The 13,230-nt window shown below is 35.5% G+C and overlaps 1 non-coding gene across 1 annotated transcript; it reads right to left on the bottom strand.

The window, feature by feature from the left end:
• Window positions 1–6,964: 6,964 nt before the first annotated feature.
• Window positions 6,965–7,068, bottom strand: LOC128293488 (small nucleolar RNA R71). Its single transcript, XR_008283669.1, has one exon. It is a non-coding gene; the product is annotated as a small nucleolar RNA R71 (small nucleolar RNA).
• Between the last annotated feature and the right edge of the window lie 6,162 nt (window positions 7,069–13,230).

The following is a 13,230-nucleotide window of genomic DNA, read 5'->3' as shown; positions in this document are numbered from 1 at the left end:
CAATCAAAAAAACCATTCAGACACAGTAACGATAATTTCCAAACTGTCAAACAGTCATAATTCTGAATCTACAGAATTCACATAAGTACAAACACTTTTCAATCGAAAAGGACAACTAGACAATCACACTCACAAGACAGTCAATATGATACATATGGATGCAGTTAAGTTGAAGAAAACCCGCACATCCTACCAACACACCTTTTTATCCACCATCACACCTTAATAGAGCTATTAAGCTCACCCAACCAATCACTCCATGTGGAGATATAATCAACTTACCCATCCAACCCAACACTCCGAATGATGTCATCCCGGGTTGCCCGACAACGATGGGCATCAGCATTGTCCTCGACCCTAGGGAATTGGGACTGCCCATGACCCTCTAGGTATTAGGGATATCAGTAAGCTATACAGTGCTATGTAGAATACCGCAGTACAAACATGTAGTATGAACTGCCAAATCAGATATATTACGCATCAAAGCTAGTGTATAAGCTATACTATGCAATGCAGTAAACTGCGATACATACGTGCAGTGTAAACTGTGGGATCAAATAATGGTACGAAGCATAGCTAACGTACATGCAGTACAGTGCAAGGCGGTAATCTGCTATATCGTATTCAGTAATGTCCACGACCCCCAGGGTATCAGGACCGCCTACAACCCTCTGGGTATCAGGGGCTATCAATAATAACTAGCAGAGCAGATGCCAGTTCATATCAGACTCCCTTCTCTTCACAATCCCACCTAAAAACAGTATATCTATATGCATGTATGCAGGCAGATGTACACAATCAGAATACCAATTCCAGACATTTAATCAGAAGCATCAACTCACACCCAATTAGTCAGTTACAGAATCAGACATGAGCACACTCATAACTCGAGTTAAGAATCATTACACCAACAATTACATTTAACATACATACCCAGCCAAATCAGAGTCCTAAATACCCTTAGTAAGGTTTCGTCAAGGACTGAAACACACAAAACCACAAACAGGGCATATATCAACATAATACAATAATTTCGCAAGGTAGAACCACAAGGCTGTGTACCCCAGCCGTGTTGAATTACCCAGGTCGTGTAGGTGTCTACACGCCCATGTGGAGGCCACACACGCCCGTGTGAAGGCCCTACACACCTGTGTGGAAAGGGCACACGTCTGTGTGAACAGCCTGTGTAATTCTCTGTCCAAAAATGCTAAAAATTAAGAACGGAGGAGACACGACCGTGTGGAGTCGTCACACGCCCGTGTGGGACACATGCCCATGTGGCTAGGCCGTATGGCACCAAAATTCATCCAAAACCCTAATTCCCAAAAGCACACGGCCATGTGAGTCGTCACATGCTTGTATGGCCGTCAGAGAGGTCACAAAACCACCCCAAAATAGCCCCAAAACCACCGCTTTAGCCACCAAACTTGTCCCTAACCTTTGCCCTATCAACAATCATCAAAAAGTGACGATTTCTCATCACTTCCATCAATAAAAACCCAAAATCAATGGGTTAGCATACAGTTAAGAAAAGCCAAACTGAAAACTTGTAGAATTCATAAACGCTTTAAATAACGTAGTTAGAGTTCAATTCCTACACCTGTTATATGATCAGAGATGACAACTGAGGCGCGAGATTCCCGAATTGACAAATACTGTTTTAGAGAATGGTTTTTTAAAAATCCAAAAAGTAAAGAAGAAGAGAGTGGAGGAGAACGTGTAAAAAAATTAAATAAATACAATAAGTAAATAAAAAATATTAACTTAAAACCAAGCAAAATAAAATGTTCCTAAAATTTCACTCATAAGACTCGAACCCACAACCCTAAGGTTCACTAATCACTCACTAACCCACCAGACCAGTAGGCCAATTCTGTCTCTAACTGACCCTATGCTCAAGTCCCAAAACTTCTAGGCCCAAAAATCGAGGCTTTACACCTATATAGGCTAGCTAAATAAATATAAAAAAACTCTTAAGTATACTAGAACTCTAATTTAATCTAAACAAGAAGTAGTTTTAAATTAAACTTTCTTGTTAACATAAAACTCCTAAATAACTTAAAATGCTTAATAATTATAAAAAAATTTGGATTAAAATAATAATAAAATAATAAGAGTTGATAAATACAATATTAGGCTCATATATAATAAAATTTAAGCATAAAACATGAACCCAATATGAAACGTCTAGGCTTGTGGTATCAATTGGAGTCCTTGAAGTGAAGTGCCTAAGCTTGTTAGCATTTTCCACATGGCTTTGAACAAAATTAGTCCCTTCTAATTTATCATTGCTCCAAAATCTATCGTCTTGAAACTTCAACTCTTCTTCTCAAATTTTTTTCATGACAAAGTCTTGAACGAATAAGTTGAGTTTTGATTTTAGCTGTTTGAATTTGGATCTCATAATTGGGCCTTGAGGGAAACTAAGCTCATCTCTATTACGACCTTTGAATTTGGCTGAGTGCTTGTATCAAATAGGCTAATTTGGCACATGTTATAGACACCATTCACTTAGCCTAGATTCTTTCTATTGGATTTAATTTTGTTTCTTTCTTAGGTTTTTAGAATTTAGTTTTCTTTGTTCTTTGTTTTCTTTCAAGAGATCTGATTTGTGAAGACGATCAACTTCTGTGGATTCGCGTTATTCTTAATATAAATCAGGTTTTTCTTAAACTCTTCACTTCAATTCATTCACCATGTTCTCTTTTTACATTTATTCCATATTGTTTATGAAAGTCATGAGGAACTAATTCTTCTATGAGGGATTAGTATGTAGAGGCATGATCTCTTTATTATTTTGTAGGGTTACTCAACGGATCAGTTGTTTGGGAAGGGAAGAACAAGAAACAAACCCTAGGCTTGACAACCTAGGATGTCATCAAGGTGGGAATTAACCCAAAATTGGTATAATCCATCTGTGAACACCTTCACCCCAAGCTAGTCTGGACTGTGAGGTTGGAAGATAAGTAGTCCTTGCTGACTCGTTATGTTAGTGGAAGATCGGAAGATCCTGCCAGGGTAGTGACTAGTTGATTGATGAGGAACCTGAAGTGACAATTGATGGGGATTGTCGAAGCGAGCTAATCACCCATAAAAAGATTTGATTCATTCTACTTTTCAATCTATTGAATTATATTTATTTTACGTTATTTTTATTTTTTATTATAAAATCCCTAAAACGCCTTTTTTATTATGCTTTCATGCTATTACTGAAATAAAAAGTACTAATTAGATTCTTCAGTGTTAGGTTAAAACTAATCTAGCACTCGCCTCCCTTGGGTATGATTCTTGGAGTACTCAACTACTCTGTTGTAAAACTATATTACAACTCGACCTGTATACTTACAAATATTGACTCATATTCTTATATTTTATTGCAATATTCATACTCTAGAAGTTAGTATATTCGGAGGCGGTCAAGTTGTTGGCGCCGTTGCCAGGGAGGCAACGTAGTTCAATTTCAATTTTCACACTCTGAAAGAATAATTAGGAGATTTTTAGGTCATAGATACGACTTTTTTTTCCTAATCCTCTCTTTCTAGGTTTAGTGTATGACTCGTAGTAGGGGCATGCTTATTGTAGCTGAACACCCTTAACCCATATTCGTCATCGAATTAGGGTTAAAGAGCATTACCAATCAAATGGAAACATTTAAACACAATACCATTTAATAATTTAATCATATTATAAACCATTCATATTCATGCATAATGTCCTTAAATCGAGCTCGAGGCCATAAATTATCTTAGAAGTCAATCAGGACCAATTGGAAACAAATTGAAAAGTTTAGGAAAAAGATGAAAAATTTATAAAACAGGGTCACACGGCCATGTGCCTCACACTGCTAAGACACACACCCGTGTCTCAAGCCGTGTAACCTTCAAACTAGGGACACATGGCTATGTCCTAGCCCGTGTCCTCACCCAGGTAACTCTCTGAGTAGGGTCACACGGCCGTGTAACTCTCTGAGTTTCCCTACACGCCGGTGTGCCAAGCCGTGTAACTCACTGACTTACAACCTAAGAAATCATCAGATGACACACATCTATGTTGCCATGCCGTATGTCTTACACGGCTGAATCACATGCCCGTGTCTTGAACCGTGTAGACCCAAATTTACCAAATATCAAGCCATTTCCAAGACCATTTCATGCACATGCATTTAGACCAAATGTGCACACTTTCAAAGCACCAAAACCTTATCTAAACATACATAGTTTTTCCATTTCAAAAGTCCTAATTCAACTAACCAATATTCCATTCAAAGGCACCTCAAATGCATACAACCACACTTACCTAAACATGTAAATTTACCATATTTCAATCATCAAATCCTAGTTAAATACTTGCATAAAACATACCACATACTTGACCATATACATGCCATTCCAAACATACTATAAAGGATCTTATAAACATGCATAACAAGGTGACCGAAGTGACCCAACTTGTCAAAACATCAAATGGTACCAAACCAAGATAAGTTTCAAAACTTATACATGCCAAAACACCAACAAACCATTCATCATAATACCATTACAAGTCATCCTATACATGTCATTATAAAAGTTCGCCAAAATGTTCAAAAGCTACTGAAATGTTTGTTAGATAGTGTGACAGATCTCCGACGAGCTTAAACTAAATCGAGGTTTTGATAATCTAAAAAAACATAGGAAAGAAACTATGTAAGCAATAATGCTTAGTAAGCTCTATAAACAAAACATAACTTACCATTTCATTTGCCTAATGTAAAGCATAACTATAATAATCCAAACCAAATGCTTGGCATAAGTCTAAATATCACCATCAATACACAAGTCAGCATACTTGTACATAATTTAAATGGACTAACCTTAAGATAAGTCATTTTCCATATGAAACATATCATTTAGTTCAAACATTTTTTCCATAAGATTATGCATAATTTCATTTGAATACTTACCATTACGTTCCCTTTTTTTGCTCGTTGAACCATTTAGAATTACCTCAGACATTTGGGAAAGCTCACACAAAGTGTGTCGTTACATATAACTATAACATTTCCTTTACATCATTGCTCACTCGAGTTGTTAAATGGGCCTACTCACACGAGCTGTGGGTCAAAATGTAACCTACATAATGCTGCTCACACGAGCTGTGGAGTATCCAAAAAAAATTCAAATCTCAGCCATCGGTCGGACATTCAAGACCAGCATGCGAAACATGAAATCCCTAATGACATGTCATTCGTATCCTAAGAATTCCTAAGGTTCAATTGGGACTCGATATTCGTCGTAGCATTGATAGGTTTAAATATACTGATCCATTTTCATTAAGAGTAACATAGCAAAACATTCAATTTAAGTAACAGTAACACAATAAAACGTTCATACGAACTTACCTCGATGACTAAGGGCTAGTAGTTTGGTCGAATTAATCCAAAGCTTTTGCTGTACCTCGATCTAAGTCTGTACACGATTTATCTTGATCTAAATAGATAATTATATTCAACTAAGTATTCCAATTAACCTCAAACATTCAATTCAAACTACAATTCACATTTATATAAAGTTACCAATTTATCCCTAACATTTTAACTTTTTCACAATTTAGTCCTTAAGCTAATATCATAAATTCTAACCATTTTAATCTAAATCCATGTTAATCTAACATGCAAGAGACCTTGAAACAACTCATATTTACCATAATTTCATAATAAAACCCTAGAATTTATACATTTAACAAATTAGTCCCTAAATGTCATTTTCATCAAAAATCACTATACAAAAATTGTTTATTTTTCAACAAGGGTTCATAATCTACCATTTACCATAAAAAATTGTTCAAAACATTCATGGAAAGTCCAAAAACCTTTAAAAATTTTACAATTTAATCCCTGGACTAGCTAGATTAACCTAAAACGATCACAAAAAACATAAAAATCATTAAAAACTAACCTTAAACCACCAACATGCATAAGCCAGACTTAACTGAATCTTTAAAGTATAAAAATAGTGTCTTTTTCCTCTTCAATTTTGGTGGAGAAGAAGTTTGAAAGAGATGAATAAATTTTTTTTTATTTAATTTTAGTTTAATTAATAATTTACAATTTTATCATTTAAAAACTTTCAAAATTTCAATAAAACCTAGTCCATAATTATCCACTATCACCTTAATTGGTTTATTAACCATCCAAGTCCCTTAGGTTAAGATTTCATAGCTATTAGATCCTTTTAACTAGAAGAACTCAACTTTTACCCTTTTTACAATTTAGTACTTTTACTTAATTAACCATTTAAACATCAAAATTTTAATATAACCTTATTGTAATCCCATATAAATTAAAATAATAATTCACTCATCAAAATTGTGGTCCTGAAACCACTATTTTGATTTCACTAAAAATGGGCAGTTACAATAGCAGCAACTAATCCAGAGAGAATAATCCGAAGAAATCACCGACAACAGCAACTACGACAACAATAGATGTAAGAACAACCACAATCAATTGTAGGAAACGCACCACTTGAAAATCAACTGTTGGTGATGCTGACAATAAAATTTTAGGAAACCCACCAGCAGCACAGCTACCAACAAACGTGCATATGGCTCAGAATGAAAGAACCTTTAGGGATTATGCCCTACCAAGTCTAGATATGGTTCAGGAAAGCATAACAAGGGCAGAAATTACAGCCAATAACTTTGAAATTAAGTCGACAATGATTCAGATGATCCAAAATAATTTGCAGTTTAAGGGCACAAGGACAAAGGACCCTAATCAACACTTAAAATGGTTTCTCCAACTTTGTGACACCTTTAAATATAACAGGCTCATTGATGATGCTATTTGTCTTCGGTTGTTCCTCTTCTTCTTATTGATAACGTTTTTTCTTAGTTAGACTCATAGGCACCAAGGTCTATCACGATATGGGATGAACTCGTTGGAGAGTTCTTACATAATTTCTTCCCAATTAGTAAAGTAGTTCAACTACGAAGAGAGACTGTTGTCTTTAGACAGATGGAGGGAGAAAGTTTTTATGAGGCGTGGGAACGTTTCAAACAGTTTATTCAAAAATTCCCGCACCGCAGATATCCTGAGTGGATACGACTACAAGTATTTTACAACGGATTGGATGCAAACGCACTATCTAGATTAGACGAAGCAATAGGAGGAGCCCTTATGAACAAAACGTATGAGGACACATATGAAATTATAAAAAAATATGGCCTTGAAATCATGTCGGTGGCCTATCGAATGATTCACATATGTCCAGAAACTCATTGCAGTTAAAGCTATCCAAGAGGTGTTAAGTATCAACAATTAATGGATAGACTCAACCGTATCGAATCTATTTCTACACTGTCTATGCATGCATGAGACAAACCGCTCTTCCACTATATCAATAATCCTGTTGATGATGTAAATTACATTAGGAATAGAGGTGGAAACCCTTATTCGAATACTTATTATAATCTTCGTTGGAGAGATTACCCGAATCTAAGATGGGGAGGAAACTAAGGAGTAGGTAACAGTTCAAATCAAGATAAAAATATTAATTACCAACCTCCTTATTTGTAAAGACCCCAAGATAGGGCCAACCTTAGTGACCATAATGCATGTGGTCAATGACTGGATAGAATTGAGGGATACATGCATCAATGAGAACAGATGTCAAGAAGGTGCAGTCTGAGTGCACCAACTCAACTAGAACATTGACTAAGCTTGAGGATCAGATGAGCCAATTAATGAGCATGATTGGCGACATCAAAAGAAAAATTGGCACGGGTATTCCCTGTAACTCCTAACCCGTATCCGTCACCAGAATAAGGTTATGAAGTGTTACCGTAGAATTATAACTAAAAACATTCACTTCCAAACATTTCATAATTCATAGCAATTTTATTCAAACGCATGCATATTGTACCTTATCCGAGCCCTCAAGAGCCAAGAAACACATTAGAATCGATTCAGGACTAATTCCAAAAAATTTGAAACATTAAGGAAAAAGATAAAATTTTTCACCTTGCAGGGGTCACATGGTCTTGTGGCAGGTCATGTGACTCACACAACTAAGACACACGCTTGTGTCTCAGGCCGTGTGGACATTCGCAGTAGGGAAACACAGCAGTGCCCCTGCCGTGTCCATGCCGATATAACTCTTTAAGTTGGGTCACACGGCCAAGCCACCCCCCCATGTGCCAGGCTATGTAACTCTGGAAATGGCCTCACACGCTCATGTGCTAGGCCGTGTGCCAGGCCGTGTAACTACCTGGATTGGATACCTTAAAAACCTACAGGGGACACTGATACATGGCCAAGACACAGCTGTGTTTCAAGCCATATGGACATGAAATTGGCATTATTTAAGCCATTTCCATTTCCAAATCCAATATGTACCTAAAAGTATTTTGTTCCCACATAATAAACCTCAAAATAAACCAATCCATTCATGAAATAATCCATTCAATGTACCAAAATAATTCATCCAACCAATTTACCCACAAGGCACCTCAATTTCAAGGAACAAACAATTCATCTAAACATGCCAAACATTTATCAAAATAAAGCATCATAACTTATTATAAACAAAGCTAATTCACATAACATACATGAAGTATTCAAGCATCATCATTTGGCACCAAAATATTTATACATTTTCTACTTATATATATTCCAAAAGGTTTACCTAATTATGCATAAAATTTCAACTATCTTTTACTAGCGACAAGCATAACATAACAACTTTCAATATTTACATCCATACAAAATATCTAAGTACTAAAGACCCTTCCTAATACATGCCACTTAAACCAACTAGACTACCGAGATGTTGATGATAGTGTGTGAGCTTCTAATCCAATCGAAGCAATGATTCCAACGGTCCTACAAGAATAAATCAAACTAATAATCACCAAAAAGCTTAGTAAGTTCGGTATTAGCTTCATTTATTAATTAACCAAAAGCGATCAAATTGATGTAAATTTTCAATACACCAGCACAAAGCCTGCTAGGCACGGAGCCCGAATAACACTGGCAAAGAGCTTGCAAGGTATAGAGCTTGAAAAACACCGGCACACAGCTAGATACATAGCCCGAATATCACCGGGACACAGCGTACTAGGCACATAGCCCGTATATCGCCAGTACAAAGTGTGCTAGGCACATAGCCCGAATATCATCAGCACAAAGCCTACTAGGCACACGGCCCAAATATCACCGGCACAAAGTTTGCTAGGCACACAGCCCGAATATCACCGGTACAAAATCCGCTAGGCACAAAGCCCAAATATCACCGGCATAAAGCTTGCTAGGTACATAGCCCGAATAACACCGGCACAAAGCCTGCTAGGCACATAGCCCGAATATCATCGGCATATAGCCTGCTAGGCACATAGCCCGAATAATATTACATTTCTATTTCTTTAAACATAACTAAGTGAAATCCATGATTTAACCAATAATGAAAAAAACATGAAGTATTCAATACAATTAATAATAACCATATAACAAACTTACCTAGACTGCATCATAGAAATTGTTGAATTTTAGGGACTATTACACTATTTGTCCTTTTCCTCGAATATCTACGGAATCTTGATCTATGATGTAAAATTCTTTGATTATTAGCATATATTTCATTTCAAATCCATTTTACAATTAATACCCTTTTATTTTTCAAATTTAAACAATTATCCAAACTTTTACAATTTTTAGTCCATTAACTCGAATTCATCAAATTAACTGATTTTCTCAGGCAAATATTTTATTCAAATATACTAGGCCCTCAAGCAGCCCCTAAAAACATCAAATTAGCTATCAAACTCTAATATTTTGACATTTTCACAATTTAATCCTAATATCAAAATCTAACAAAAATCACCTTACAAATTCAGCAAATAACAAAATCAAAACTCCAAATACATGGTATTCATCAAAAAATTCATTATTCATCAATGAAAACTTCCAAAATTTTTAACAAAATCAAAAACAAAGATACAGGCTAGCTGGACCTAGTTGCAACGATCTCAAAAACATAAAAATTACAAGAAACCGGTAAAAATTAAATTCACATACAAAGAAATTTGCTTGGTCGATTCTCCTAGCTTGAGAACTTTGAATTTCGGCTATGGAAGGTGAAAATGAAGAAGAAAACATTTTTCTTTTACTTAATTTTGTTTTAATTTCATTTTAATTACAAATTTTCCATTCATTATACATTAATTTATTATTTTCACTTAGGCGTCCAGCATTAGCTATTAGGGACTAATTGCTATATTGGTCCCGCCTCATGTAGTTAATAGGCTAATTAATCATTTAATTAAACTAATTACTAACTTTTGCACCTTTTTCAGTTTAATCTTTTTTTCTTTAATTAACTATCTAAATGTTAATATTTCTAAACCAAATTTTACTACGACTCTAATGACTCTATAAATATTCTAAAAATAATATTTACGAGTCGACATGATCACTATTCTGTCACTTTTAAAAATCAGGTTGTTACAACTCTCCCCCTTAGGAAATTTTGTCCTCGAAATTGTTACCTGAAAATAGATTCGGATACTATAGTCTTATTGATTCCTCATTTTCCCAGGTTGCTTCTTCTGAACCATGACGATTCCATAAGATTTTTACGAACGATACTTATTTATTTCGCAGTTCTTTGAGTTCCCGAGCTAAAATGCTTACGGGTTCTTCCGAATACGTCAAGTCTAGTTATAGTTCACTGTCACTATGAGGAATCACATGCGAAAGATCAGATCTGTATTGTCTCAGCATTGAAACATGAAACACATTATGGATTTTCTTGAGTTCAAAGGGTAAAGTTAATCTATAAGCTACAGGGTCGATTCTTTCAACAATTTCATATGGTCCTATAAACCTTGGACTCAGCTTTCCCTTCCTGTCGAAACGTAGAACTTTCCTCTACGAGGAAACTTTCAGGAATACTCGATCGCCTACCGCAAATTCTATATCTTTTCTTTTCAAATCCATTTATGATTTCTGACAATCAGATGCAGCTTTCAAAAAATCCCGAATAAGTCAAACTTTGTCTTCTGTTTCTCTGATCAAATCAATTCCCACCATTTTGGATGCACTTAATTCAAACTGATACAACAGTGTTTTACGCTTCCTCCCGTAAAGAGCTTTAAATAGTGCCATTTATATACTGGATTGATAACTGTTGTTATAAGTGAATTCAGCTAACGGTAGGTACTTTTCCTAGTTACCTTCAAATTTGAGTATACAACATCTCAGCATATCTTCCAAAATCTGAATCACCCATTCTGATTGCCCGTCAGTTTGAGGATGAAATGCAATGCTAAAATTAAGCTTAGTGCCTAAAGCCTTGTGAAGTTTATTCTAAAATCTCGATGTAAATCTTAGATCTCAATCTAAAATAATAGATGTCGGAACTCCGTGTAATCTCACAATATCAGACATATATAGTTCCGTTAATCTCTCAAGTGTGAAGTCTGTTCTAACTGGAATAAAATGTGCCCATTTACTCAATCTGTCAACAATCACCCATCGAATCTTACTTTCTTAGAGTTATAGGTAAACCAGATACGAAATCTATCGTGACTTGTTTCCACTTGCATTCAGGAATCATAACAGGTTGTAGAAAACTTGACAGTACTTGATGTTCTGCTTTCACCTGTTAACAAATCAAACATTTAGCTTACAAATTTCTCGTTTCATACCCAGCCACCAGTACATCTGTTTCAAGTCACAATATATCTTCATGCTACCTGGATTTAGAAAGAATATCCTGTTTCAAATCTAGATTATTCGGAACACAAATTCGCGATAACGCAATGTATCATTATCATCGACACTGTACTCCGAACTCAAATTATTCTGAACCATTTGTCGTTTCAACATGAACTTCGAATCGTCATATTGTAATTCTCAAATTCGCTGTAAAAATAGTCTGCTAATATGGAACCATCTTCATTCAAAACTAAATGAGCGTTCAACGCTTGAAGTTCAAACAATGACGACTTTTGACTGAGTGCATCCGTAACTACATTAGCATTTCCCGGATAATAATTGACAACCAAATTGTAATCTTTCAGTAGCTCTAACCACCAGTCTCTGTCTCAAATTCAATTCTTTTGGAGTCATCAAATATTTTAAACTTTTGTGATCTGTGAACACGTGACATTTCTCACCTTATAAATAATGTTTCCAAATCTTCAAAGCAAATGCAATCGCAGCCAGCTAGAGATCATGAGTGAGATAATTCTTTTCATGCGACTTTAACTGAAGAGAAGCATAAGCTACTACTTTCCCTATCTACATAAGCACACAACCCAAACCATTAAGAGACACATCAGTATAAACAACATGAGCTATTCCAGATTCAGGCTGAGTCAACACTAGGGCTTCCGTCAACATGTTCTTAAACTGATCAAAACTTTGTTGGCACTTATCGGACCAAACAAACTCAACATTTTTCTGTAATAATCTGGTTATTGGTGAAGCAATAATCGAATTTTTTTTAACAAAAACGTCAATAATAACATGCTAAACCCAGAAAACTTTGTACTTCTGAAACATTTTCTGGAGTCTTCCAATTCATCACAGCAGAAACTTTACTTGAATCCCATCAGCTGATACTATGTGATCCAAAAATCAAACCTTACGAAGCCAGAATTCACATTTACTAAATTTTGCATACAACTATTTTTCTCTCAAAGTCTGTAGTACGACTCTCAAATGTTGAGCTTGCTCAGATTCTGACTTGGAATTGATCAATATATCATCAATAAATAAAACAACAAATCTATCCAAATGAGGTTGAAAAACCTGATTCATTAAATCCATAAAAGCAGTAGGGGCATTAGTCAAGCCAAGGGCATTACCAGAAATTCATAATGGCCATAATGAGTTCTGAAAGCAATCTTTGACACATCACAGTCTTTAACTTTCAAATGATAATACCCAGATCTGAGATCTATCTTCGAGTACACTGTGGCACCTTTCAATTAATTAAATAAATTATTGATATGTGGCAAAGGGTACTTATTTTTTATCGTAACCTTGTTCAACTATTTACAATCTATACAGAATCTCAAAGAGCCATCTTTCTTTTTCACAAACAACACAGGTGCACCCCAGGGCGATATACTCAGTCTAATAAAACCTCTGTCTATCAATTCTTGCAGTTGCGTTTTCAGTTCTTTAAGTTTAGCTGGAGCCATTCAATACAGCGCAATCAAAATTGGAGCAGTACCGGCCACTAT

The sequence above is a fragment of the Gossypium arboreum genome, chromosome 5, assembly GCF_025698485.1.
Source record: "Gossypium arboreum isolate Shixiya-1 chromosome 5, ASM2569848v2, whole genome shotgun sequence".
In the NCBI taxonomy this organism is placed as follows: Eukaryota; Viridiplantae; Streptophyta; class Magnoliopsida; order Malvales; family Malvaceae; genus Gossypium; species Gossypium arboreum.
Note: the sequence above shows the minus strand (reverse complement) of the source record. Positions and strands in the feature narration are given on the sequence as shown.